Raw genomic sequence first — 25696 nt, 5'->3', positions numbered from 1 at the left:
AAAGAGTTCTTAACTGCCCTTGCCCAAAGTCAAAGAATTTGTTGTGGAGTCTGTTACATATCATCCATTATTTCTCTTACCACTTGCATTATCTGTCACTAAAAAGTGTGTTTTCAAGGGCTAGGGTGACTTGCTTTCTTTTGCCAACTGGATGAGAAAGAATCCATTGAAAATCAAATCAAACTATCAGTCACAACTACAACTTGTTTGGTGATTCCAATCTGTGACAATAGATGTGTCAGAACATTACTGCTACTAATTCCTCAGTATACTCTCAAATAAAGTAATTATTTTTAAAGATGAAATTATTTGAAAATAATTATATCAATGATATTGTGCTGTATTGGTTTGTCTTTAAAGCTCTAAAGAATTCCATGAGGAGACAAAGAGATGATGATTTAATTAAGGGCCAAAAACTTTCCCAGGAGTAAAAGTCAGAATAAGCTTGTTGCCAAACTTTCACATGAGGGTCAGACGGATGCGATTGTATTATCATAAGCAATAGCTATTCCCCTAAGAATGATTCACTTGCATATTCCCTGGGGGAATGTCAGACTTTGATCTATCTATTCTGAATGGAGAAAGGGATTACTCGCCACCTTATAGAGGTAAAGGAAAAGCAAGGCAAAAGCTACTAAGGATGATGATCTGGCATTTCTACAGACCTGGATGCATTCATTGGGCTGCTAAGAAGTTGGAACCATTTTTGGTATAATGAGAATGGATGTATGAATGAGATGATGCTGAATATCAATGATGGAATAGTGATAGCAGCAATCTAGGGAGGCATTGGCCAAGTGTTATTACTATTGGACTGTTAATCCAGAAACCTGGGTTGGGAACCCAGGTTTGAATCCCACTATGGCAGATGGTGGAATTTTAATTCAGTAAATGTCTGGAATTAAGAATCTAATGATGCAATGAATTTGTGGCCCATTGTAAGAAAAACCCATTTGGTTCACTAATGTCCTTTATGAGATAATAATTTAATTAAGGACCAAAAACTCATCTGGCCAAAATGTAACTCCAATGTGGTTGACTCTTAGCTGCTGTCTGGGCAATTAGGGAGGGTAATAAATGTTGGCCTGGCCTGTGGCATCGTCATCCTGTGTATGAAGGGAAAAAATGTAAAGAGCTAGAATTTTCAACACTGGTGAGAGACATCTTCACAGAGAACTGTGTAATAATGTGAATAACAGAGTCTTAAAAAGCGGACTAGAATTAGACACTAGTCATTTTTACATAAGGAGAAACCATTACAGGCCAAAATTACCAGAAGATACATGAAATATGATCTCTCTAAGGTACAAAACAGAGCCCAGAATTATGAGTCTCATGGCAACTCAGGCCAGCAGGACGGATTTGAGATAAATTGTCAGTGTTACTGAAATTTGCAGATAAAAACATGTCCCAAGAACGATACTGGAACTTAGAAGGTTACATTATGAGGGCAGTTTTCAGAAGTGTTTGCATTTTGTTGAGAATCAGAGATGGAAAAATTGTCTGATCAAAGTGCTCAAACATTTAAAATTTGATGTTTAGCCTCCTCCAGCACTGTAAAGCATAAAGATGTTTGAAGCCTTCTAGTTCTGGTTTCTGAGCATCCCAATTTTATCCACCTTACGCTTGCTCGACATGCCAGGGCACGAAGCTTTGAAATTTATTCACTAAACTTCGCTGCTTCCAGCTCCCTCTCATCCTTTAAGATACTATAGTTCTTTGACCAAGCTTTTTGTCATTATTATGACTGTTTTAATATGGCTTAATATCCAATTCTGTCTGATAACGGTCCTGTAAATTACCTTCGGTCATTTTACTGTATTAAAGTTATTATATGAATGGAAGCTATTGTTACAGAAAGTCTATTACATATGGGAGAGAAATGCAGGTATAAATTATTTAAAAAAAGAGATAGATGATTCAAGTGCAAAATCAGAAAGCACTTGTACACACAGAGGATAGTAGAAGGTTGAAACTTTCTCTCACAAGATTCTACACAGCCTCAATTTAAGCTTTCATATTCAGATTTTTGTTCAGTGAGAGTAACAAAAGATATTGAGTAAAGGGCTGAGGGTTGCCAAATGAAATTGAGACATTGCTCAACATGAATCAATTGAGAATTAAGTGTCCCTTCCTGTTCCTAATGTTCCTTTGTTCCATTCAAATCCAGCAATATTTCCAGGGATTATACTGAGACTAGAACATGAATCTTGATTTTGGATTCAGCAGGGAATTCAGTAGGAACAACATACTGGCTAAACTACACCAGAAACAGAAGAGGTACTTACTGAATTCATAATAACTCAGCAGCTTTTTAAGGCAGTTTTAAGTAAACAAGCAAATCCAAGTGCTATTGAGACTAAATCCAGGAGAGTGTGCTGGAGTGATCCATAACAGTAACACTCCTGCTGACACTGATGGTCATTTGCTTTCATGTGATTTAAATTCAAGATAAAAAGAAGTCAGAGGTATGCTTCTACTGCAGAAAGGAGCTAACATTTTTGAGCAGTAGAACAGGTCACAGCTGTTAAGAAAGAAGGGAAATCTTACTTCTAAAAATATACATTAAGAATGTTCCTTTTTACTTGAGCTCAGTTTCTGTGCATGAAGATGAAGTTAGTCTTTAACAGAGCTTTGGTTTTAAAGAATGAAAAATTAATGGTTATCCTACTGTTCACTTTTAATTTGGGCAAAGGTTCAACATCTGAAACTAGTCTAAAAATACCCTAAAAATTTACCGAAAGTGATTTTTCTCCATCAGAACTCTATATTGATGTCCCATCCAACATGTTATCCACCTGGCTGAGTTTCACAATCATTCAATGACCCTGTAACTCAGTTGGGTAATTGGAAAGAGCTCTCAGAAAGCAATGAGAAGTTGAAGCATCAAAAAAAACCCAAGCAGATTTCCCATGGCTAGGATGTAGTATGTGAGTTATTTCACCTAGTTCTGGATGAGTTTCAACTTTCACACAATTGAATATTGGGAAAGCTGAAATCATTGTGTTCTGCATTGGCCACAAACTTAGCTCCTGCTGCTGCACTCCAATACACTCTCCTTGGTGTGGATACTGACTCTACCCCACATGCTCAGAACTGGCCACTTGTCCAGGCTGAATCAAATATTTACTTAACTTCTAATCTTATACTCTTTCCATCACTCAATAAACTATTTCTATTTCCAATGCTGATCCAGTCCATCTGTTGCTGAAATCTGAAACTTTGCTTTAGCTACCTCCAAACTTTATTATTTTGATGACCTCCTGGTCTGACTGCTATCTTCTGCCTTCCATAAATTTGAGCTATGCTGCCTGAATCCTAACTTGCATTCAGTTGTTTTCATCTGTGCTTGCTGACCAAAGGGACCACTAAGACAGGGAGCTATGTTGTCACATAGTGGCTCAACAACACAAACCTGGGGGAGAAGGTGACAACTTAGCAATTGCTGTGTTATATCTCATAGTCAGTATTTCATTATATTGTTAAAAAGACATATCCATGATTTCTTCACTGTTTCATGACGTATGACCTGAGGGTGTAAATGTTTCATACTCTATCTTACCCTGGGTCACTTGAAGCATGGTATGCTTTTAAGAACATGTTACTCAATCTGCTTGTGGGAATTTAATGTTCATCTTTGATAGCCATCTGTTCAATACCACATTATCCACAACCAGTTTCTTATGTTGCGAGGGATTACAAGCATTTCTGCATCAGGTCAGGCACACAGCAGAATACCAAGTTACATGAGTTACACAATTGGAAGGGCCATCAAAGGCTGAGGCTGACACTCTGGGAATATGGGGTCAAATCTCACTATGGCAGCTGGTGGAGCTTAAATTTGATTCATAAATTCTCAAATTACAAGTAAATTCAGTAACTTTCAGAATCATGAGATTGTCACTGATTGTTGTTTTAAAAATCATTTAGAGCCATAGTCATAGAGTTATAGAGATGTACAGCATAGAAACAGACCCTTCAGTCCAACCCGTCCATGCCGACCAGATATCCCAACCCAATCTAGTCCCACCCACCAGCACTCGGCCCATACCCCTCCAAACCCTTCCTATTCAGATACCTATCCAAATACCTCTTAAATGTTGCAATTGTACCAGCCTCCACCACTTCCTCTGGCAGCTCATTCCATATACGTACCACCCTCTGCGTGAAAACGTTGCCCCTTACTTCTTTTTTATATCTTTCCCCTCTCACCCTAAACCTATGCTGTCTAGTTCTGGACTCCCCGACCCCAGGGAAAAGACTTTGCCTATTTACCCAATCCATGCCCCTCATAATTTTGTAAACCTCTATAAGGTCACCTCTCATCCTCCGACGCTCCAGGGAAAACAGTCCTAGCCTGTTCAGCCTCTCCCGATAGCTCAAATCCTCCAACCCTGGCAACATCCTTGTAAATCTTTTCTGAACCCTTTCAAGTTTCACAACATCTTTCCGATAGGAAGGAGACCAGAATTGCACACAATATTCCAACAGTGGCCGAACCAAAGTCCTGTACAGCTGCAACATGACCTTCCAACTCCTGTACTCAATACTCTGACCAGTAAAGGAAAGCATACCAAATACCTTATTCACTATCCTATCTAGCTGAGACTCTACTTTCAAGGAGCTATGAACCTGCACTCCAAGGTCTCTTTGTTCAGCAACACTTCCTAGGACCTTACCATTAAGTGAATAAGTCCTGCTAAGGTTTGCCTTCCCAAAATGCAGCACTTCACATTTACCTGAACTAAACTCTATCTGCCACTTCTCAGCCCATCCCCCATCTGGTCAAGATCCTGCTGTAATCTGAGGTAACTCTCTTCGCTGTCCATTACACCTCCAATTTTGGTGTCATCTGCAAACTTACTAACTGTACCTCTTATGCTCGCATCCAAATCATTTATGTAAATGAAAAAACATAGAGGACCCAGCACCGATCCTTGTGGCACTCCACTGGTCACAGGCCTCCAGTCTGAAAAACAACCTTCTACCACCACCCTCTGTCTTCCACCGTTGAGCCAGTTCTGTATCCAAATGGCTAGTTCTCTCTGTATTCCGTGAGATCTAACCTTGCTGATCAGTCTCCCATAGGGAACCTTGTCGAACGCCTTACTGAAGTCCATATAGATCACATTTACCGCTCTGTACTCATCAATCCTCTTTGCTACTTCCTCAAAAAACTCAATCAAGTTTGTGAGATACGATTTCCCATGCACAAAGCCATGTTGGCCGTCCCTAAGCAGTCCTTGCCTTTCCAAATACATGTACATCTTGACCCTCAGGATTCCCTCCAACAACTTGCCCACCAGTGACATCAGGCTCACTGGTCTATAGTTCCCTGGCTTGTCCTTACCGCCCTTCTTAAACAGTGGCACCACGTTTGCCAACCTCCAGTCTTCCAGCACCTCACCTGTGACTATCGATGATATAAATATCTCAGCAAGAGGCCCAGCAATCACTTCTCTAGCTTCCCAATGTGTTCTAGGGTACACCTGATCAGGTCCTGGGGATTTATCCACCTTTACCCATTTCAAGACATCCAGCACTTCCTCCTCTGCAATATGGACATTTTGCAAGATGTCACCACCTATTTCCCTACAGTCTATGTGTTCCATATCCTTTTCCACAGTAAATACTGATGCAAAATACTCATTTAGTATCGCCCCATTTTCTGGGGCACCACACAAAGGCCGCCTTGATGATCTTTGAGGGGCCCTATTCGCTCCCTATTTACCCTTTTGTCCTTTATTATTTGTAAAAACTCTTTGGATTCTTCTTAATTCTATTTGTCAAAGTGATCTCATGTCCCCTTTTTTTTCCTCCTGATTTCCCTCTTAACTATACTCCTACTGCCTTTATACTCTTCTAAGAATTCACTCGATTAGATTAGATTAGATTAGATTACTTACAGTGTGGAAACAGGCCCTTCGGCCCAACAAGTCCACACCGCCCCGCCGAAGCGCAACCCACCCATACCCCTACATCTACCCCTTACCTAACACTACGGGCAATTTAGCATGGCCAATTCACCTAACCTGCACATTTTTGGACTGTGGGAGGAAACCGGAGCACCCGGAGGAAACCCACGCAGACACGGGGAGAATGTGCAAACTCCACACAGTCAGTCGCCTGAGGCAGGAATTGAACCCAGGTCTCTGGCGCTGTGAGGCAGCAGTGCTAACCACTGTGCCACCGTGCCTGCCCTTGTCTATACCTTACATATGCTTCCTTCTTTTTCTTAACCAAACCCTCAATTTCTTTAGTCATCCAGCATTCCCTACACCTACCAGCCTTTCCTTTCACCTTGATAGGAATATACTTTCTCTGCATTTTCGTTATCTCATTTCTGAAGGCTTCCCATTTTCCAGCTGTCCCTTTACCAGCGAACATCTGCCCCCAATCAGCTTTCGAAAGTTTTTGCCGAATACCATCAAAATTGGCCTTTCTCCAACTTAGAACTTCAACTTTTAGATCTGGTCTATCCTTTTCTATTATTATTCGAAATCTAATTGGTGCACTAACGTCCTTTAGGGAGGGAATTCTGCTGTCCTTGCTCGGTCTGGTCTCCCAATGACTCCAGACTAACAGCAGTACTGTTGACAATTAGCTGTTTTCTGAAATGGCTGTGCAAGCTTTGCAAATAAGGGTGACTTGCCCTGTAGGAACTTGAAAGATTTAACGAATAGGTGGTGGAGACAGTTAGAACATTGAAGAGTCCTTGCTGGGGATGCAAGATCAACAAGACATGAACATTGGGGGACGCCACTGAAGGGGACAGTTTTGGAGTAGAACAGAAAATGTTTAAATTAGAGTGGTGCTGGAAAAGCACAGCAGGTCAGGCAGCATCCAAGGAGCAGGAAAATCAATATTTCGGGCAAAAACCCTTCATCAGGAATAGAGGCAGGGTGCCTGCAGAGTGGAGAGATAAATGAGACGAGGGTGGGGGGAAAGTAGCAGAGAGTACAATAGGTAAGTGGAGGTGGGGATGAAGGTGATAGGTCAGAGAGGAGGGTGGAGTGGATAAGTGGGAAGGAAGATAGGCAGGTAGGACAGTTCATGAGGGGGGTGCTAAGCTGGAAGTTTGGAACTGGGGTGAGATGGCGGAAGGGGAAATGAGGAAACTGGTGAAATCCACATTGATGCCCTGGGGTTGAAGTGTTCCGAGGCGGAAGATGAGGTGTTCTTCCTCCAGGAGTCGGGTGGTGAGGGAGCGGCGGTGGAGGAGGCCCAGGACCTGCATGAGTGGGAGGGGGAGTTGAAATGTTGGGCCACGGGGCGGTGTGGTTGATTGGTGCAGGTGTCCTGGAGATGTTCCCTAAAGCGCTCTGCTAGGAGGCGTCCAGTCTCTCCAATGTAGAGGAGACCACATCGGGAGCAACGGATACAATAAATGATATGTTTAGGTCTGTCATGCTTTCCACAAAGACCGTTCCCTCTGTGAATACCTGGTCAGATCCACGCCCCCGCAACAACCCACCCTCCCATCCTGGCACCGTCCCCTGCCACTGCAGGAATTACAAAACCTGCATCCACACCTCCTCCCTCACCTCCATCCAAGCCCCAAAGGAGCCTTCCACATCCATCAAAGTTTTACCTGCACATCCACCAATATCATTTATTGTATCCGTTGCTCCCAATGCAGTCTCCTCTACATTGGGGAGACTGGACGCCTCCTCGCAGAGCGCTTTAGGGAGCATCTCCGGGACACCTGCACCAATCAACCCCACCGCCCCTGGCCCAACTTTCAACTCCCCCTCCCACTCTGCCGAGGACATGCAGGTCCTGGGCCTCCTCCACCGCCGATCCCTCACTACCTGACGCCTGGAGGAAGAATGCCTCATCTTCCATCTCGGAACACTTCAGCCCCATGGCATCAATGTGGATTTCACCAGTTTCCTCATTTCCCTTCCCCCACTTCACCCCAGCTCCAACCTTCCAGCTCACCACCACCCTCATGAACTGTCCTACCTGCCTCTCTTCCTTCCCACCTATCCACTCCATCCGCCTCTCTGACCTATCACCTTCATCCCCATCCCCATTCACCCATTGTACTCTTTGCTACCTTCCTCCACCCTCTTCTCTGACATATCACCTCCATCCCCACCCACATTCACCTATTGTACTCTATGCTACTTTCTCCCCACCCCCCCCTCATTTATCTCTGCACCCTGCAGACTCCCTGCCTCTATTCCTGATGAATGGCATTTGCCCGAAAAGTCGATGTTCCTGCTCCTCAGATGCTGCCTGACCTGCTGTGCTTTTCCAGCACCACTCTAATCTAGACTCTGGTTTCCAGCACCTGCAGTCCTTGCTTTTACCTGGAGATTACATGAGAGTCAGTCTCAAACATGAGAGTCATGATATCTACGTCCTTGCACTAGAGGACTACACCCATTAAAAGAGCAGCCAGTTTTATGGCACACCAGACACTGGGAAGAGATGAGTGCTGTTGTCACTTATTGATATCCCACCTGCTTATTCTGATTCCTTGGTCATTCAGCATCTCACGCCGTGTGCAGGTAAATGCTCTCCAATTCAAAACGAGCAGAAACAAGTCAGTAGTCGCAAATAGATAGATAAAGAAACAGGATATATAACCAGACACTCTGCCCAGTGCATTTTCACTGCTGATTAGAGATTATACAAATTAAGCCTGTTTTCTCCAGAATATAGAAGGATTAAGGATGATCTGATATAAGTCTTCATGACGTTAACAGGACAAGCTCGGTTCCAAGCAGTGATGCCCCACTGGGTGCCATTCAGAAAATGATTGATTTCGTCCTTTTCTTGGTTTCCTCTCTGCTTGCCACTTCTCTATTCATGTCTGTACACTATTCTCCACTCATCTGCTTAAACACATGGCTGTTTAACACAGTGTTGCATTTCTGCTTAAGTTGTATGCTTCACAAAATCTATTTAATTGTTCTGCTTTCACATGTTGCCCATTCATGCCATATAAGTTCATAACTCCATAAGATATAGGAGCAGAATTAGGCCATTTGGCCCATCAAGTCTGTTCTGCCATTTGATCATGGCTGATATGCTTCTCAGCCCCATTTTTCTGCATTCTCCTCATATCCCTTCAACTCATTACCAATTAAAAATCTGTCTAACTCCTCCTTCCTGTACTCACTCTTCCAGCATCCACCACACTTTGGGGTAGCAAATTCCACAGATTTACAACCCTTTTGGAGAAGTAGGTTTCCTCAATTCTGTATGAAATTTGCTCCCCTTTATCCTGAGACTATGACCTCTCATCCTAGAATGCCCCACAAGAGGAAGCATCAGCTCCACATCTATTTTATCCACACCTCTTATCATCTTGAATACCTCAATTTGATCTCCCTACATTCTTCTAAATTCCAGAGAGTATCGGCCTAAACTGTTCAATCTCTCTTCAGACGACAAACCCCTCAGCTCTGGGATCAATCCAGTGAATCTCCTTTGAACTGTCTCCAATGCCACTACATCTTTCCTCAAATAAGGGGACCAAAACTGCGCACAATACTCCAGGTACGTTCTTGCCAATGCCTTGTATAGTGGCAACAACACTTCCTTATCAATATATTCTATTCCTTTAACTATAAAAACCAGCATTCCATTTGATTTCTTTATTATCTTTCTTTCTTTATGTATGAACTTTGGCCTTCTGCCTTGTGAAGACTGGCACAGAATAAATTTAAGATCAGTAGCAAATGCCTCTGAAAGAGATGACTGTTTTCCTTTCTATGCTGGGAGATGGAGGCCCAGTGAATCCAACAGCTGTGATGCTTTGCTCCTGTTTAAGTGAACCAGGCTTACTGAAGTCTGCCTACAACCTGCTCTTGAAATCCATACACCTGCTCTCTCTGGGTGGCACGGTGGCTCAGTGGTTAGCATTGCTGCCTCACAGCGCCAGGGACCCGGGTTCAATTCCCGCCTCGGACAACCACCTGTGTGGAGTTTGTACATTCTCCCCACATCTGCGTGGGTTTCCTCTGGGTGTTCCTGTTTCTTCCCACAGTCCAAAGATGTGCAGGTCAGGTGAATTGGCTAAATTGCCTGTAGTGTAGGTGCAGGGGTAAATGAAGGGAAAGGGGTCCGGGTGGGTTGCTCTTCGGAGGGTCAAGAACGGGCTGTTTCCACACTGTAGGTAATCTAATCTAATCTCCGTCTCTCTCTCCCCCTCTCCTCCCCACTCTGTGGTCCTCAGGTAACTGAGAACAGGGCCATGACTGCTGGTGCTGTTTCTGCTGCTGACAATATAACTTGTTCTGATAGAATCATGTCACACCATCCAAGGTAGAACCTCAGAAACAAATCCAAAGTTGAACTGAAGGTGGGCAACTGAGAAATGTGGCTCAATCAATGTCGACTTCAAAGGATATCTAAGGTAACAGAGGGATGGAAGGATTAAAATGCCTGAAATTGCTGATGTGATTGCATTCCAGCAGCAACTCATTGGCCCCTGTGTTTACCCTCAGCACAGTGCATGGAAAACTGTCATGAGATAGTTAGCTAAGCAACTTCAATATGTTTAAGTAATTAAGATCAGATTCTTCAACTTATGGATTTAATTCAATTTTTGGTTTCTGGATTTCAACAGAAAAATCAAGTCACAATAAAACTGAAGCTGTTATCAGACAGTGGCTCAATGGTTAGCACTACTGCCTCACAGCGCCAGGGACCTGGGTTTGATTCCAACCTCGAGCGACTGTCTGTGTGGAGTTTGCACATTCTCCCCGTGTCTGCATGTGTTTCCTCCGGGTGCTGCGGTTTCCTCCCACAGTCCAAAGATGTGCAGATTAACTGATTTGGCCATGCTAAATTGCCCACAATGTTGAGGGATGTGTAAGTTAGGTGCATTAGTCAGCGATAAAGGTAGAGTAATAGAATAGAGGATTGGGTCTGGGTGGGTTACTCTTCGGAGGCTCAAAGTAAACTTGTTGGGCCAAATGGCCTGTTTCCACACTGTAGGGATTCTCTAAGTGAATATAAAACTTCACAATGTCCTGCGCTGGAAGCTGAGCTTTGGACTGATTCATCCTAGCATTTTCACATTGAAAACTTTTATAAATCTAACTTGCCATCTGAAGGTAGAATGGTAGCATCAAAAAAGGAGACTTAGGAAAAGGGGCTAGTAAAGAGGACATTCTTTCAATATAATGCCAGTAGAAATGAGAACATTAACCAGACTGTCCTTTATCTGCAATGCAGAGCAAACTCTCCCATTCAACCTGAAGAAGAACTGACATCTCAAAGAGACTGTTTATGAATCCCAGCAAAATGCTAGCCTTTACATATCTTCTTCCTTCTCTCAGTGTATGGAGTCAAAGTGTTTTATTTAGATGCACTTTTGTTTTGTTTCCCACTGAATTTTTTTTCTTGTTTTCTCCTTTATGATATGGTTTGAGGTCTTTGGCCTCTGAGGTTTTCAAATTTGTGCCCTACACCCTTGACCATTTTGTTCCTGAATTGTCTAATTGTTACTTCCTTCTGTCTTTAAGTTTGCCCTTAGGTCCATTAAAGTAGCATTATTTCAATAGATTTTTTTTATCTGCTTCCTGTGCAAGTGTTTTGCCTGTGGAAAGATACATAATAGGAGGGAACAGCAATCAGTGGACCATATACTCTTCCTGCAAACAAAAGAAAAGGTTTTCTTTTCACATGGTAAAGTGATTTCGTCATGTTTTTTTTCCTTTCTTCCTACCTTATGGCTGAGATCAGCAGTTTTTCTTTCTGTGGGATCGATTATTACTCCATTTCCTTTTTTCCAAACAGGGACAGTTGCCTTACCTCCCATTCATACTGACAATCCATTGGGATTATTTTAAAAGGGCAGACTGCTGGGTGTCCAAAACACTGATCTGTTTCTGGTAATAAGACCTATTTAACATAGACACAAGGATCAGTTTGTGAAGTAGGATCCTGACTGCTGTTTCAGGTCGAAACTGATTAAACCTGTGTTATGGAAGTCCTAACTATTTCCACAAGTGAGAGAGACACGGAGGGTGGGGGTCAGCAAGAGTAAGACTTGAATCACTTTTGTGTACTCAAGCTCCTCCAAATGACAAAACAATCTTGGCTTCTGTTGCTCTGGAAACCATATACAGAACAACCTCAGTTATTTGAACGTCAATTACCTAAATTTCAGATTCTCTGAACAAGATCTCAAGGTCCGGTAAAAACATTATCTGTTATGCGAGCAATCAGTTATCCAGACAAAATACTGCCCACCCAACTTGTTCGGATAATTGACGTTGTTCTGTACCCATGACTTACCGGCCTGGCAGTTACTCTGGATTCACATCCCATAGAGAACCAAAAGGAGTGTGTAAGGACATCTGTTTGATACTTTGAAGCTCACCATTGTTTAGAAATGAAGCTGAAGCCTTAAAAATATGAGGGATAGGCGGTGGGGTAGAGTCAAACTTTGTCACCACAACGGCAGACCAACTAATATGCCCAGACATTAACACAGATCTCATCTGTTTAGGTGGTCCAAGACTGATTACTGAAATCAGAACTGAGCCTATTTACTTTCCCTACAGGATAAAAAATAGTGATTCCTGCTCATTGATATTTCAGCTGTGTGAATCTAAACAGCAACTTGTTTTCTCACTGTGCAACTGCCCTGCACCAGTAAACTGGAAGCTATTAAATGCTTGAACATTAACAGCTAAAATTATGTTAATATAAATGTATCCTTTAATCAGTGAAATTGGATCTGTAGGAGTTTGTATGTTCTACCAGGGAGGTCTGAAACAAATTGACGCACAAAACTCACTACATGTTGGAGTGTTTTACTATCTTTACGGATAAATGATGATGCTGTCTGACATGCGAAGTTGCAGAGGGAGACCAGTAATATTTCTGTCTGCTTTAACACAACAACCCCTTATCGTCAAGAAATTCAATCCCGACTCATCCTTCTGTACTGTCCAACATAATGAGTAGGGAGCACATACTGATCGTGAACCGGATGGGCACACCTTTCCCCGATTACAGCCGAAAGACAAAGTACATGCAGCTTTTGCTAGTTTGAAATAGGGGTTTTCTAACTGATGGAAGCCTTTGGCTGATCCCAGGAACACCATGGTATGAGAGTTAAAAGGCAGCCCCTAAAAAGACTGCAGTAACTTCCAAAAGAAGAATTTAGTTTAAAATCCACTTTATCATAACATGCAGCATATGTGTCATATACATATTAAGAATGAAAATAATTATGGATATGAAACATACATACATATGCAAATCATTTTCCTTGTCTGCTGTTTGGGGAGTGGAGCAATGATCATGTTAAATGTTTCTTGATGTAAAATAAATCTCCCTCAAATCTGAAAACAAATAAAGCCAACATCATTTTACGTTAGCAATGCTTATTTTTTATTTCCCACACAAATAATCAACCAGTGTCTTCAAGTGATATTGCTAATTATGGCATTTTGTTCAATGAGAAGACATATTCCAATAATTTACAATTTTACAATTTACAATTGCTCTTTACAATTTTAATCAAGACTATACTAGTCACTTTAGCTGTTACACTTAAAAGCAACAAACAAATATCAGACTGGATCTTGAGGCAGGCCATTAGGACCTTAACCTCCCTCACTAAACCAATTAATCTTGATTTTTCTTTAAATTCAGTCAGAAATTTTTTCTCTGCCAATCTTGCGTCTTGTCATCTGTTGAGTCTCCAAACATAAAGGTTTCCATTTTCAAAATTTATCCTTTCGCACATCCCTAATTTTCGTCAATCTATCAGAATCTTTCAGTTGCCTCAGTTTTTATTCTTGACTTCTGTCACTTCCTCTCCACCTGGCTGTCTTTTTAACCTCCTTTTAAGAGTGTCCCCCTTAACCAAGCTTTCAGCTACCTGTCTTAATAGCTGTTGATGCAGCTTGATCTCGAATTTTGTTTCACACTTTCCTATGAAGTTTATTAGAATCATTTATTATTGGAATATGTCTTATAAATTACCTCAGAGTACAACGGGATCTTGATCAGATGGACCAATAGGCTGAGGACTGGCAGGTGGAGTTTAATTTAGATAAATGTGAGGTGCTGCATTTTGGAAAGGCAAATCAAGGCAGGCCTTAAACCTGTACACTTAATGGTAAGGTCCTGGGGAGGGTTGCTGAATAAAGAGTCCTTGGAGTGCAGGTTCATAGATTTTTGAAAGTAAAATTGCAGATAGATAGGATAATGAAGAAAGCCTTTGGTATGCTTTCCTTGACTGGTCAGAGCATTGAGGAAAGGAGTTAGGGGGTCATGTTGTGGCTGTTAGGCAACTTTTGAAATATTGCATGTAATTCTGGTTTCCCTGCTATCTGAAGGATGTTGTGAAACTTGAAAAGGTTCAAAAAAGATTGACAAGCATGTTGCCAGGGTTGGAGAGTTTGAGCTACAGGGAGAGGCTGAATAGTCTGGAGCTGTTTTCCCTGGAGCATCAGAGGCTGAGGGGTGACCTTATAGAGGTTTATAAAATCATGAGGGGCATGGATAGGGTAAGTAGACAAAGTCTTTTCCCCAGGATGGGGAGTCCAAAACTAGAGGGATCAGGTTTAAAGTGAGAGGGGAAAAATTTATAAGGGACCTAAAGGGCAACCTTTTCACACAGAGGGTGGTACGTATATGCAATAAGCTGCCAGAGAGAGCAGTGGAGGCTGGTAGAATTACAACATTTAAAAGACATCTGGCTGAGTATATGAATAGGAAAGGTTTAGAGAGAAATGGACCAAATGTCAGCAAATAGGGCTAGATTAATTTAGGATAGCTGATCAGCATGGATGTTTCCATGCTCTACATCTTTATGACTCTATGACTCCAAACGCAAGTTGCTGTTGGCTGTAAGAATATCTGGAAGTCCTCGTACATGAATCACAAAACAATGGCAGCCAAGTTCAGCAGCTATTAGTAAAAACAAATGGAATAAACACAAACCATAATTGGTGGAGAAACTCAGCAGGTCGGGCAGCACCAGTGGAGAGAAAACAGAGTTCATGTCTCAAGTCCAATGACCCTTTCTTCAGAACATTGCTGCCTCAACCAAGGATACCAAGTTATATTACTTCTGTCTTGCCTTGCCGTTCAGGGCAGATGCATTGACGGGAAGCTCTACATGGTTGTGAACCGCTCTCAATCAAGACAAGGGGCCTAGCCTTTGCTTAGAAGTTCCTGGCACAGTAAGTTATAGGCAGTATTTGATACCAAATTCTGGATTAGTGGTGCTGGAAGAGCACAGCAGTTCAGGCAGCATCCAAGTAGCTTCAAAATCGACGTTTCGGGCAAAAACCCTTCATCAGGAATAAAGGCAGTGAGCCTGAAGCGTGGAGAGATAAGCTAGAGGAGGGTGGGGGTGGGGAGAAAGTAGCATAGAGTACAATGGGTGAGTGGGGGAGGGGATGAAGGTGATAGGTCAGGGAGGAGAGGGTGGAGTGGTAGGTGGAAAAGGAGATAAGCAGGTAGGACAAGTCCGGACAAGTCATGGGGACAGTTACTGAGCTGGAAGTTTAGAACTAGGGTGAAGTGGGGGAAGGGGAAATGAGGAAACTGTTGAAGTCCACATTGATGCCCTGGGATTGAAGTGTTCCGAGGCGGAAGATGAGGCGTTCTTCCTCCAGGCGTCTGGTGGTGAGGGAGCGGCGGTGAAGGAGGCCCAGGACCTCCATGCGCTCGGCAGAGTGGGAGGGGGAGTTGAAATGTTGGGCCACGGGGCGGTGTGGTTGATTGGTGCGGGTGTCCCAGAGATGTTCCCTAAAGCGCTCTGCTAGGAGGCACCCAGTCTCCCCAATGTAGAGGAGACCGCATCGGGAGCAACGGATACAATAAATGATATTTGTGGATGTGCAATTAAACCTTGATGGATGTTGAAGGCTCCTTTAGGACCTTGGATAGAGGTGAGGGAGGAGGTGTGGGTGCAGGTTTTACAGTTCCTGCGGTGGCGCAAAAATGCCATCCCGTATTCCCAATTCCTCCGCCTCCGCCGTATCTGCTCCCAGGAGGACCAGTTCCACCACAGAACACACCAGATGGCCTCCTTCTTTAGAGGCCGCAATTTCCCTTCCCACATGGTTAAAGATGCCCTCCAACGCATCTCGTCTACATCCCGCACCTCCGCCCTCAGACCCCACCCCTCCAACCGTAACAAGGACAGAACGCCCCTGGTGCTCACCTTCCACCCTACCAACCTTCGCATAAACCAAATCATCCGCCGACATTTCCGCCACCTCCAAACAGACCCCACCACCAGGGATATATTTCCCTCCCCACCCCTTTCTGTCTTCCACAAACACCGTTCCCTCTGCGACTGCCTGGTCAGGTCCACGCCCCCCTACAACCCACCCTCCAATCCTGGCACTTTCCCCTGCCACCGCAGGAACTATAAAACCTACGCCCACACCTCCTCCCTCACCTCTATCCAAGGCCCTAAAGGAGCCTTCCACATCCATCAAAGATTTACTTGCAAATCCACTAATATCATTTATTGTATCCGTTGCTCCCAATGCGGTCTCATCTACATTGGGGAGACTGGGTGCCTCCTAGCAGAGCGCTTTAGGGAACATCTCCGGGACACCCGCACCAATCAACCACACCGCCCCGTGGCCCAACATTTCAACTCCCCCTCCCACTCTGCCGAGGACATGGAGGTCCTGGGCCTCCTTCACTGCCGGTCCCTCACCACCAGACACCTGGAGGAAGAACGCTTCATCTTCCGCCTCGGAACACTTCAACCCCAGGGCATCAATGTGCACTTCAACAGTTTCCTCATTTCCCCTTCCCCCACCTCACCCCAGTTCTAAACTTCCAGCTCAGCACTGTCCCCATGACTTGTCCGGACTTGTCCTACCTGCCTATCTCCTTTTCCACCTATCCACTCCACCCTCTCCTCCCTGACCTATCACCTTCATCCCCTTCCCCACTCACCCATTGTACTCTATGCTACATTCTCCCCACCCCCACCCTCCTCTAGCTTATCTCTCCACACTTCAGGCTCACTGCCTTTCTTCCTGATGAAGGGCTTTTGCCCGAAACGTCGATTTCGAAGCTACTTGGATGCTGCCTGAACTGCTGTGCTCTTCCAGCACCAATGATCCAGAATCTGGTTTCCAGCATCTGCAGGCATTGTTTTTACCTCGCATTTGATACCAGTCTAAGAGTTTGGACATGGAAAGTAAGCCATTCGGGGTAGTCAGAGTCAGAATCCTCTCTCCACAAGTACGTATTAAGCCAAATGTTGGGCAGCTCCTTCCATCTCATCCACATATTTGAATTCTCCAACTTCTCTATCACAGCAATGATACTCCTCTGACTCCCATCAAATGAATTTCAGGGAATAGACACCCACGACTGACCATGTGCCCACATCCAGGTTGAATTGGAAGAACAGTCCCACCTGATGACCCTCTACCGTGAATCTCTGGCTGCACTAGAGCTGGGGGGGGGGTCTTACCATGGCTCAACCCCTGATCTGAAATGAGACAAAACACCTGACCCTGCCTGTTCCAAGCAAGGACTGACGGTCGCCAAGTCTCTGGAGTGAGATTAGATGCTGCTCTTGAATATGGTGGAACCCTTCTGACTGAAGGCCAATCCCTTGACTTTGATTGAGGACTGCTTCCCTGAAGCTTTGCAACATTCTTTACAACATTTCTTTACTCAGTGGGTTGTGAGTTCATGGAATGCCCTGCCAGTATCAGTGGTGGACTCTCTCTCTTTATGGTCATTCAAGCGGGCATTGGATAAGCATATGGAGGTTATTGGGCTAGTGTAGGTTAGGTCGGTGCAACATCGAGGGCCGAAGGGCCTGTACTGCGCTGTATTTTTCTATGTTCTATGTTCTATGCCATTGAGTTGAAGCTCAGACAGTGTTTTTGGTATATAAGCTGTTGATATATGATATAGGTGCAATATTGATCCAACATGTAGCTGTACAGCAGCATGTCTACACCATTGCCTGATTGTTGTCCACAGCCATAACAAGCTGCTTGGCCGCAAAATCAGCAGGGCAAGGCAGGACTACTGTCAGCATGTAAGTTCGTAAGCAGGCAGTAACTTTCAAAAAGGCAGGTAAGGCAAGGCAGAGCCTCCAAATAGGTGCAAAGTGAGTGAGAAAGTAAGCCAATAGCCTTGGGGTGCACGCTTCATCGTGATTTGGGAGCTTGGTCCTTGGGGGTAGAGAGCTGGCAGCAACACTCCAGTGAAAGGTGACAGTGCGCTTCAACGTGCAGCATTGAAATGGAGAACTGTATTGTATGTAAGTCAGAAATGTGCCATTTTGATGATAGAGAGGGGCAATTCTGATGGGGTGGTGGGGTAGTTGATGGCTGGGAGGGTGTGGGCTCCCAAAGAACATGTCAGAGAGTCATAGAGATGTACAACAGGGAAACAGACCTTTTGGTCCAACTCATCCATGCCGACCAGATATCCCAGCCTAATCTAATCCTATTTGCCAGCACTTGGTCCATATCCCTGTAAACCCTTCCTATTCATGTATCCATCCAGATACCTTTTAAATGCTGTAATTGTACCAGCCTCCACCACTTCGTCTGACAGCTCATACACGCACCACCCTCTGTGTGCAGCCAATACATTCTTGTGGTTGGACAACAATAGAAAGATTAATCCAACAATTAAAGAAAAATTGAGCCAGCTGGCTCTCCTGAGTCTCAAAATCCTGAACATTCTCCCTTCCATAGTTACAGATCAAAATTCCTGAAGTTAAGTAAATCAATAGGTCAATGATGAGGAAACTGCATTACTTCTTCAACAGGTAAACCACACCTCCTATAATTTCAGTAAAATGTGTTCTCTCCAAATCTGACATTATGTCAGCGAGAAATGTAAAAGGGTAGGGTGGGCTAGGGGTGTAACTTTTGCTGTAAAGGCCTGCCTATGGCAATATTGGAACATAGTTAAATTATGTTCCAGTTCAGTGTTGTATGTTTTCCAGTTAATCATAAACTTGGCAACTTGAATGCACTGAATTGCTCCAGCCAATGAGGGGTCAGTATTTCCCACAAAGTTCTCTCCCTTCGGTGTTGTTTTCAACTCTGCTCCATTTATTTTAAAAGAGATCAAGATGGTGTCTACAATATCTGCTATTTTAGAAACTGGTTAGCTCCCCTCCAGATGTGGGTTGCAAGTCATATGCCACGTTGTTAACCAAGAACGGAAGGATTACACACCAATGCACATGTACTATTCTGCTGTGAATGCAGCATCTTAAAGCTACAATGTTTAACTGCTGTTGAGTGTTATTTCATAGAGGTTAATCATTTGTTCTTTGTGTGTAAAACAAAGGTTATTTTGAGGACAAATTTAAGCAACTGCAGAAGAAATAGACTTATTGATCTTAAGTTATTCAGTTCTCTATCCCAAAATATTATAAAGAGGAATCTCTCATTTATAATTTGGATGTATCAGTACTCCTCTCCAGCGATTCACAACAAAACCCATTCTAGAAATCGGCCACTTACATGATGGAAATTTATTAGGCTGGGAGGTGATCATTCAGCCATCCTGTTCCACGATGTTGGGCACTGCTCACCAAAATGGATTCCCAAAAAAGCAAACAGTTTGTTGGAGCCGTTCAGGTTCCCGCTGTGATTTTCATATTGCCGTCTAAGTTTCTCTCCATCACAACGAATGACAACTGAACAAAAAATACTAGAAATCACAGCAGGTCAGGCAGCATCTGTGGAAAGAGAGAGCAAGCTAAAGCTTTGAGTCTAGATGACTCTTCGTCAGTGCAGGTTATATATAAAGACTCAATAACTCCAGAAATGAAGTGTGAGAGAGCAATAATGAGATATTATTTCACATAAATGGTCCTCTCACCAACAAGTTTTCTGTTCCACCGTTCCATCCTCAGGTGGAAAATTTAACATTTTGTTTCTCAACCTCAATAATCGAATTTTTCCCACGTAACCACATTTCCCCAACTGATTCACCATTGCTCAAGTTGTTGACAGGCTGGGAAAATTCAGCCCTGTTTCAGATCATAACATTGGAACACCATTACTATAAAGACTGAAGTGGTACATGCAACGACCCTACCATTAACTTACGATGGTAACAGTTGATGGGCAATAAGTGCCAGTCCTTAACATTGTTAGCCACATCATTGCAATGAAACAAAACATATACATATAAAAAACTGAAGGTTTAATCAAGACCTGCTCAAGAAAGATCTTAATTTTTATTCCTGCCCATTCTGAGTTAGCCGAGATGGTTAAAGAAACATTACAATTGGTCTCAATATGCTCAAATTGGAAAGTGTGATAATTAACCAGCTGTTCGATACCACTTAGTTACTAAGGCCAGAAACGACACATTAACTGCAGGCAGGCAAAGCAATTAGATGGTCTCCGTAACCAAATAGGGCTGGTATATTTTCAACAATTTACAATTTTTTTAACTTTGAGAGACTGCTTTGAGTTGACTTTCCTTGGCCAGTTTTTAAAAGTTATTTTCCATATTAGGAAATTGTAAGACATTTTATGTATATTATTTTTTGATTGCCACTGGATGTCGTTGATGTTTAAATGCAAACGGGAAATATGTTGGATGATCTTTGGCTGTTATCTAAATGGATGTGAATAAGTATGACTGATACTTTGGACTCTGTACCTTCAACTGCTCCCAGATAGTAAGAAACGCTACACACAACCTCTCACCATCTGGGGAGAAAAATGTGTTTAATCTTTATGTACTTGAACACGACTTCACACCCAGGCTTTCAGTCATCCAAAAGTGACCTCTAGCACCATCCATGCACAACAAACGTGACCATCAAATGTTTACACCACAGCAGTTCGATGATTCTGTGAAAATGGCTTCATAAAGCAACAGCAGGTCGTAAGCATCCTGTGGATTTTCATGAAGGCTGGAAAAAAAAGAAAACAAGCTTTTATATGGATAATTGCTCAAAATGACAGCAGTGCTCTTGACAAACAGGTGCAAGCTATGCACTTCATGAAGAATGATTGCCCTCATGGTAGAGTGCAGCCTGGCAAAGCAGTAAGAAATTGTGCTTAGAAAGGAGTTGCTAGATGAGAATATGTGGATATTCTGAACAACATCCACCACTTATAAACCTAGTTCTAAATGTTCCCCTTTACAGAGGAGGGAAATAATTAGTCTGCACTTTTCCCTATTCTCTGTGGCTGCAGCTACAAATCCTCATGATCTTGAACATCTAGAGAATAAATATTCTTCAAAATATCATTGAATTGTTACTCTGGACTTCTTTATAGGTAATAGGCAAAGAGGCAAGAATGGTGTTCTGTGTAATTTTCAAGATTTGGAGATGCCGGTGTTGGACAGGGGTGTACAAAGTTAAAAATCACACAACACCAGGTTATAGTCCAACAGGTTTAATTGGAAGCACACAAGCTTTCAGAGCGACGCTCCTTCATCAGGTGGTTCCACAACTGTGTGGTTTTGGGGAAATCAGGCCTTGCCATAGTTACTGGGTCCAGGAAGAATGATTTAATTTGCTGATCTTGCTGATCTTTCTGGATGATTTGGAAGATGTTCTTTGAAGACTGGAAGAAAAACAATATTGTCCTTGAGAAGAACTGGACAAGCCCTTCTCACTGCCAGATCATTGCTTGGATTTTACAGAGTAGAAGATGAATCACAGGAGTTAACTATCATTACTCCTGAGAAACTAACCATAACTTCAGGATATTGAGTATGCACTTTCTAATTTGGAAATCTTGAGTTGCAATGTGCCACTAATTACTTTGACACAGACTGTGCTGGAATGATCATAAGACTTTGCAATAACAGCAATCAGTGAGAATTTCTCTTTTTCCATGCTCATTTTTAGTAATCTTTCAAACTGTTACACCTTATTTTGTCAGGTATAAATGGATTTCAAAAGCATAAATGTAATGGACAGCAACATTGTAAATTTTTTCTTCAGTTTTGTTTTCCAGAGTGCTGATAAATAATTAACCAGTAAACCTTAAACTAATTTTTAATTTATGCATTTTCAGAATTTATTAAACTCCACTTCGATCCATGTTTATAACCTGCTATTTAATTTAAGCTATGTTTAAAATGCATATTAAAATGATTCTATTTTTCTGCATTTTCTTTCCTGGTTTGTTGTCTGTGAATGCCTTTAATGTGATTGCCCATTTGGATGGCATAATGAAACCACAGTAGCTGCAATTTGGAAAAAGCTAATTATGAATACTGCATTTAATTGCAGTATCACCACACTGCAATAGGGTGGAGTTCTTCTCAAAGATGTCTTGGTGAAGCAGGGTCAACAGAGAGCCCATAAACTCTCTAAATCATGTCTTCGAAGCTTTCTGTGGCAACCTTAGCACTCCTAAAGGTTATATTGCACATGATATATGTGTTCCTGGAACAGATAGTTCAAAATGTTCAGGTCTCTGGAGGGCAATACAACTTTCAACACCTCAAGCAAGGCATAAGTTCCCTGACTGGCTACTCCACTCATGGTCTTCCTCAGTCTGAACTACATAAAGTAAAAAGTCACGTTGGTAATAATTACACAAGATTAAGCTTTCAACTTGCTGTTCCCAAACTGATTTCTGATCAGTTTCTTTATTGCATTCAAGTTAGGCTGCAGTATTAATTTTATCCAGGAGTGGCAAGTTGAAATCTGACCCAATTTCATGAAGTGCATATTCCTGTCAGTGTCATTGAAAACTTGTGTGTCATTAGCAGTTTGCATATTATCTTTAAAAAGGAAATATGTGCAGAAGAATAAACAGTATATTTGGTTTTACTCTAACTTGCATCATTGTACTGTCCCAATGAAACCTTTTCGTAATGAACATTATGGAAACACAATGCGAAATAGAATTTGCAACAGCCTCTCGTCATGATTCATCAGTGAAAAGCAGACAAGTAGCAACGGTTCTCGCAGGCAACCTTTGACAGGACACAATCAGCTCCACTTCATGCTTAGGGTGTACCTTTTACAGGCACTCGACACTTTTCTCATTATTTCTGACAAACCATGACAGGCTTTGGCAAGAAGTAAACTGGGGCAATTAAGGAAACCAGTATTTACACTGACAAAGCAAAAGCCATGACAAGAGTGGGAAAAAAAGATCAACCAATTTCAATGGGCCTGAGAGCTCAATTCTAACAATGTTTTTTCTTGCTGAAGACTGATAAGAACTGGGTACAGGAAAGGATCTTTGTGCTGTAACAGGCCAGAGACACACCCAATACTGGACTCCTGGAGGGAAGGGACTTTGACAAACAGATGAGTAAATTATTGGGAAGAATTGCTGATTCATTTTTAAAATATATTCTTTCATGTGTTGTGGCTTTTTCTGGCTGGACCAACATTTATTGCACATTCATATATGCCCTTGGGATGGTCATGAACCAGTGAAGTTAGAAACTGAATGACCTCATCATCTTCTTTCCAATTCCTCACATTTACTTTATATTCCACCAAACGTCATGCTCTACCACTCTCATTTGCAACGCCTTCCCCACTCACTGTCACGCACCCAGTCTACTGACATCAATAACCCTGCACGCCTTCTGTGCTGCCCACTCACTCTTTCGAGACACCGTGCCACTTGCACCAAAAGTAGCAGCTGTATCACCCACTTCCATTTTGCTTAATAGAACAGAGGGCAAAGTTGAATTGTTACCTTCTTTGCTTGTAACAGAATGGATAACATTTTTACGTGAAAATGCAAAATATATATGGAGGACAAGTTGACAGAAATATAAAATAATGATTGAAAAAATGTGGATGCACAAGAACACCAGGAATGTTCTAAGAAGGGTCACTGGACCGACAAAATTAACTCTGTTTTCTCTGCACAAATGCCGAAAGAGATGCTGAGTTTTTCCCAGCAATTTTTTTTGTTTTTACTCATAAATAGTAATGTTTGGTACAATACAGAAGTCAAAACTTCTTACTCTATTTCAGTCATTTCGATTTATGTTGGGTTTAATTACTGAGATTGCTAATGTTCATATTAATGGATACAATATGTGACCACAACTCAGCATAAAGCTGGATTGGAGAATTGGACATGATGATTTGGCAAATATTGTGTACTAATCCTGATTCTTTGATCTCCAATCCAGCCAAGTGAACTTCTGAAATAAAAAAAAGTGAATGCTTAAAATAGTTAACAGATCAGACAGCATCTGTGGAGGGAGAAATAAGTTTGAGGGTGATAACCTTCCATCAGGACAAAATTGCAGCTCTGCATTGGAAATTCAAATTTTCAAGAAATCTCTTAGAAAACAAATTGAAATAGATTTTTCAAAAATATGTGTTTACTGAACAGTGCAGAATAAAACATAAGTGATATTGAAGTCCCAGAAGTTTTATAATGAAGTTTGAGGTGAAGTTGCTGCATGTGATATTAGGTAGAGATGTTTCTGTACATCATTTTTGCAACCGCTATTTTACTGAAGGTGTGAACTTGTTTGAATTAGATTGACACTTCTATTTAAGTAGCAAACACGTCAGCAATTTTCATGGATCCTCAGCGAAGTGCTTGTTTAAACATCCTAAAGTCTGAATCACTCAGTATCGGACAAAAAGTAAGAAACAAACAACCAGAGTTAACCCATTGCTTTCGTTTCTGTATGTTCATCTTTTAAATTTGAAAAAAGGTAATCCGAGGTGAAATCTGCGATTGCTCTTAAAGTGAGCAATGTGAGGTAGGACTAAGAGTTATATACATGGGTCATGAATTCTCATTAACTCCACATACTACATAATACCTCTGCTTGATTACCTTTACTGTTTATTAATGGTCCATTTCTAATTTTATTACTTTTCTCCACATACATTTAATCTTAAATCCTAAAATCCCTGACACAAACCCTATCTGTTTACAGCTCTTAAGTTTTTATGAATGGTCCTACAAATGAATACAATCACAAACAGGGGAAGGGAGTATGATTTGATAACTTTAAGTTATTACTTGTTGTTTTATGTTCAAAATTCATTGCAAACAATAAATTTCATCATTGTTTAATTGAATAATCAACTGAATCACCTTAAGATTGATTCTCCAATCACCTGAGCACAGAAGAAGTATCAGTCAGGAAAGAAAGCTATACTGTCTGAAATATCACTTTCAGGATTAGATATTAAATCAAGTTTCACATCGATGGCTTTGCAAAACTGTTTGAAGATGATCAAGGGAACTGTCCCAATATCCTGTCATCAGTCAAAATTGCTTGCAAATCAGATAGTTTGGTCATTTATTTCATGCTGCTTGTAGAAGATGTCTGTGTGCAAATTGGCTGCCCCCTTCCTCGACGTTATTATTGATTCGGTGAAAGACACGTTTTGGTCTTCCAGAAGCTTGTTGATCTTCCAGAGCAGGGAGTTAACCCCATCTGAGTGCTGCAGATTGACACATTCCAATGTCCAGGTCTACATGTTGAGGGATGCACTAAAGCTTGAGGCAGCTGCTGCCATTGCGCAGTGGGGAGAGACCATCATCTGAGGCCTTACTACCGAAGTTAAATCAGGATCTATTCAGTTATCGGACCCTCCCAGTGCCTCAAATGTGTGTAAATGTAGTATTGTATGTGTAAGAGAGGTCTTTGGCTTTTTGGATGGCGTCAAACTCCAATTTTTGGTTCCTTGATATGTACCTGGACAGAACCAAACAACATTTGTGACGAGGTAAAAAGACATATTTTATGAATATGTCTTAAAATCTAAAGTACTCAATTGGAT

The sequence above is a fragment of the Chiloscyllium punctatum genome, chromosome 9, assembly GCF_047496795.1.
Source record: "Chiloscyllium punctatum isolate Juve2018m chromosome 9, sChiPun1.3, whole genome shotgun sequence".
NCBI classification, from domain to species: Eukaryota; Metazoa; Chordata; class Chondrichthyes; order Orectolobiformes; family Hemiscylliidae; genus Chiloscyllium; species Chiloscyllium punctatum.
The sequence above is the reverse complement of the archived record's forward strand: the minus strand, read 5'-3'. Positions refer to the sequence as shown.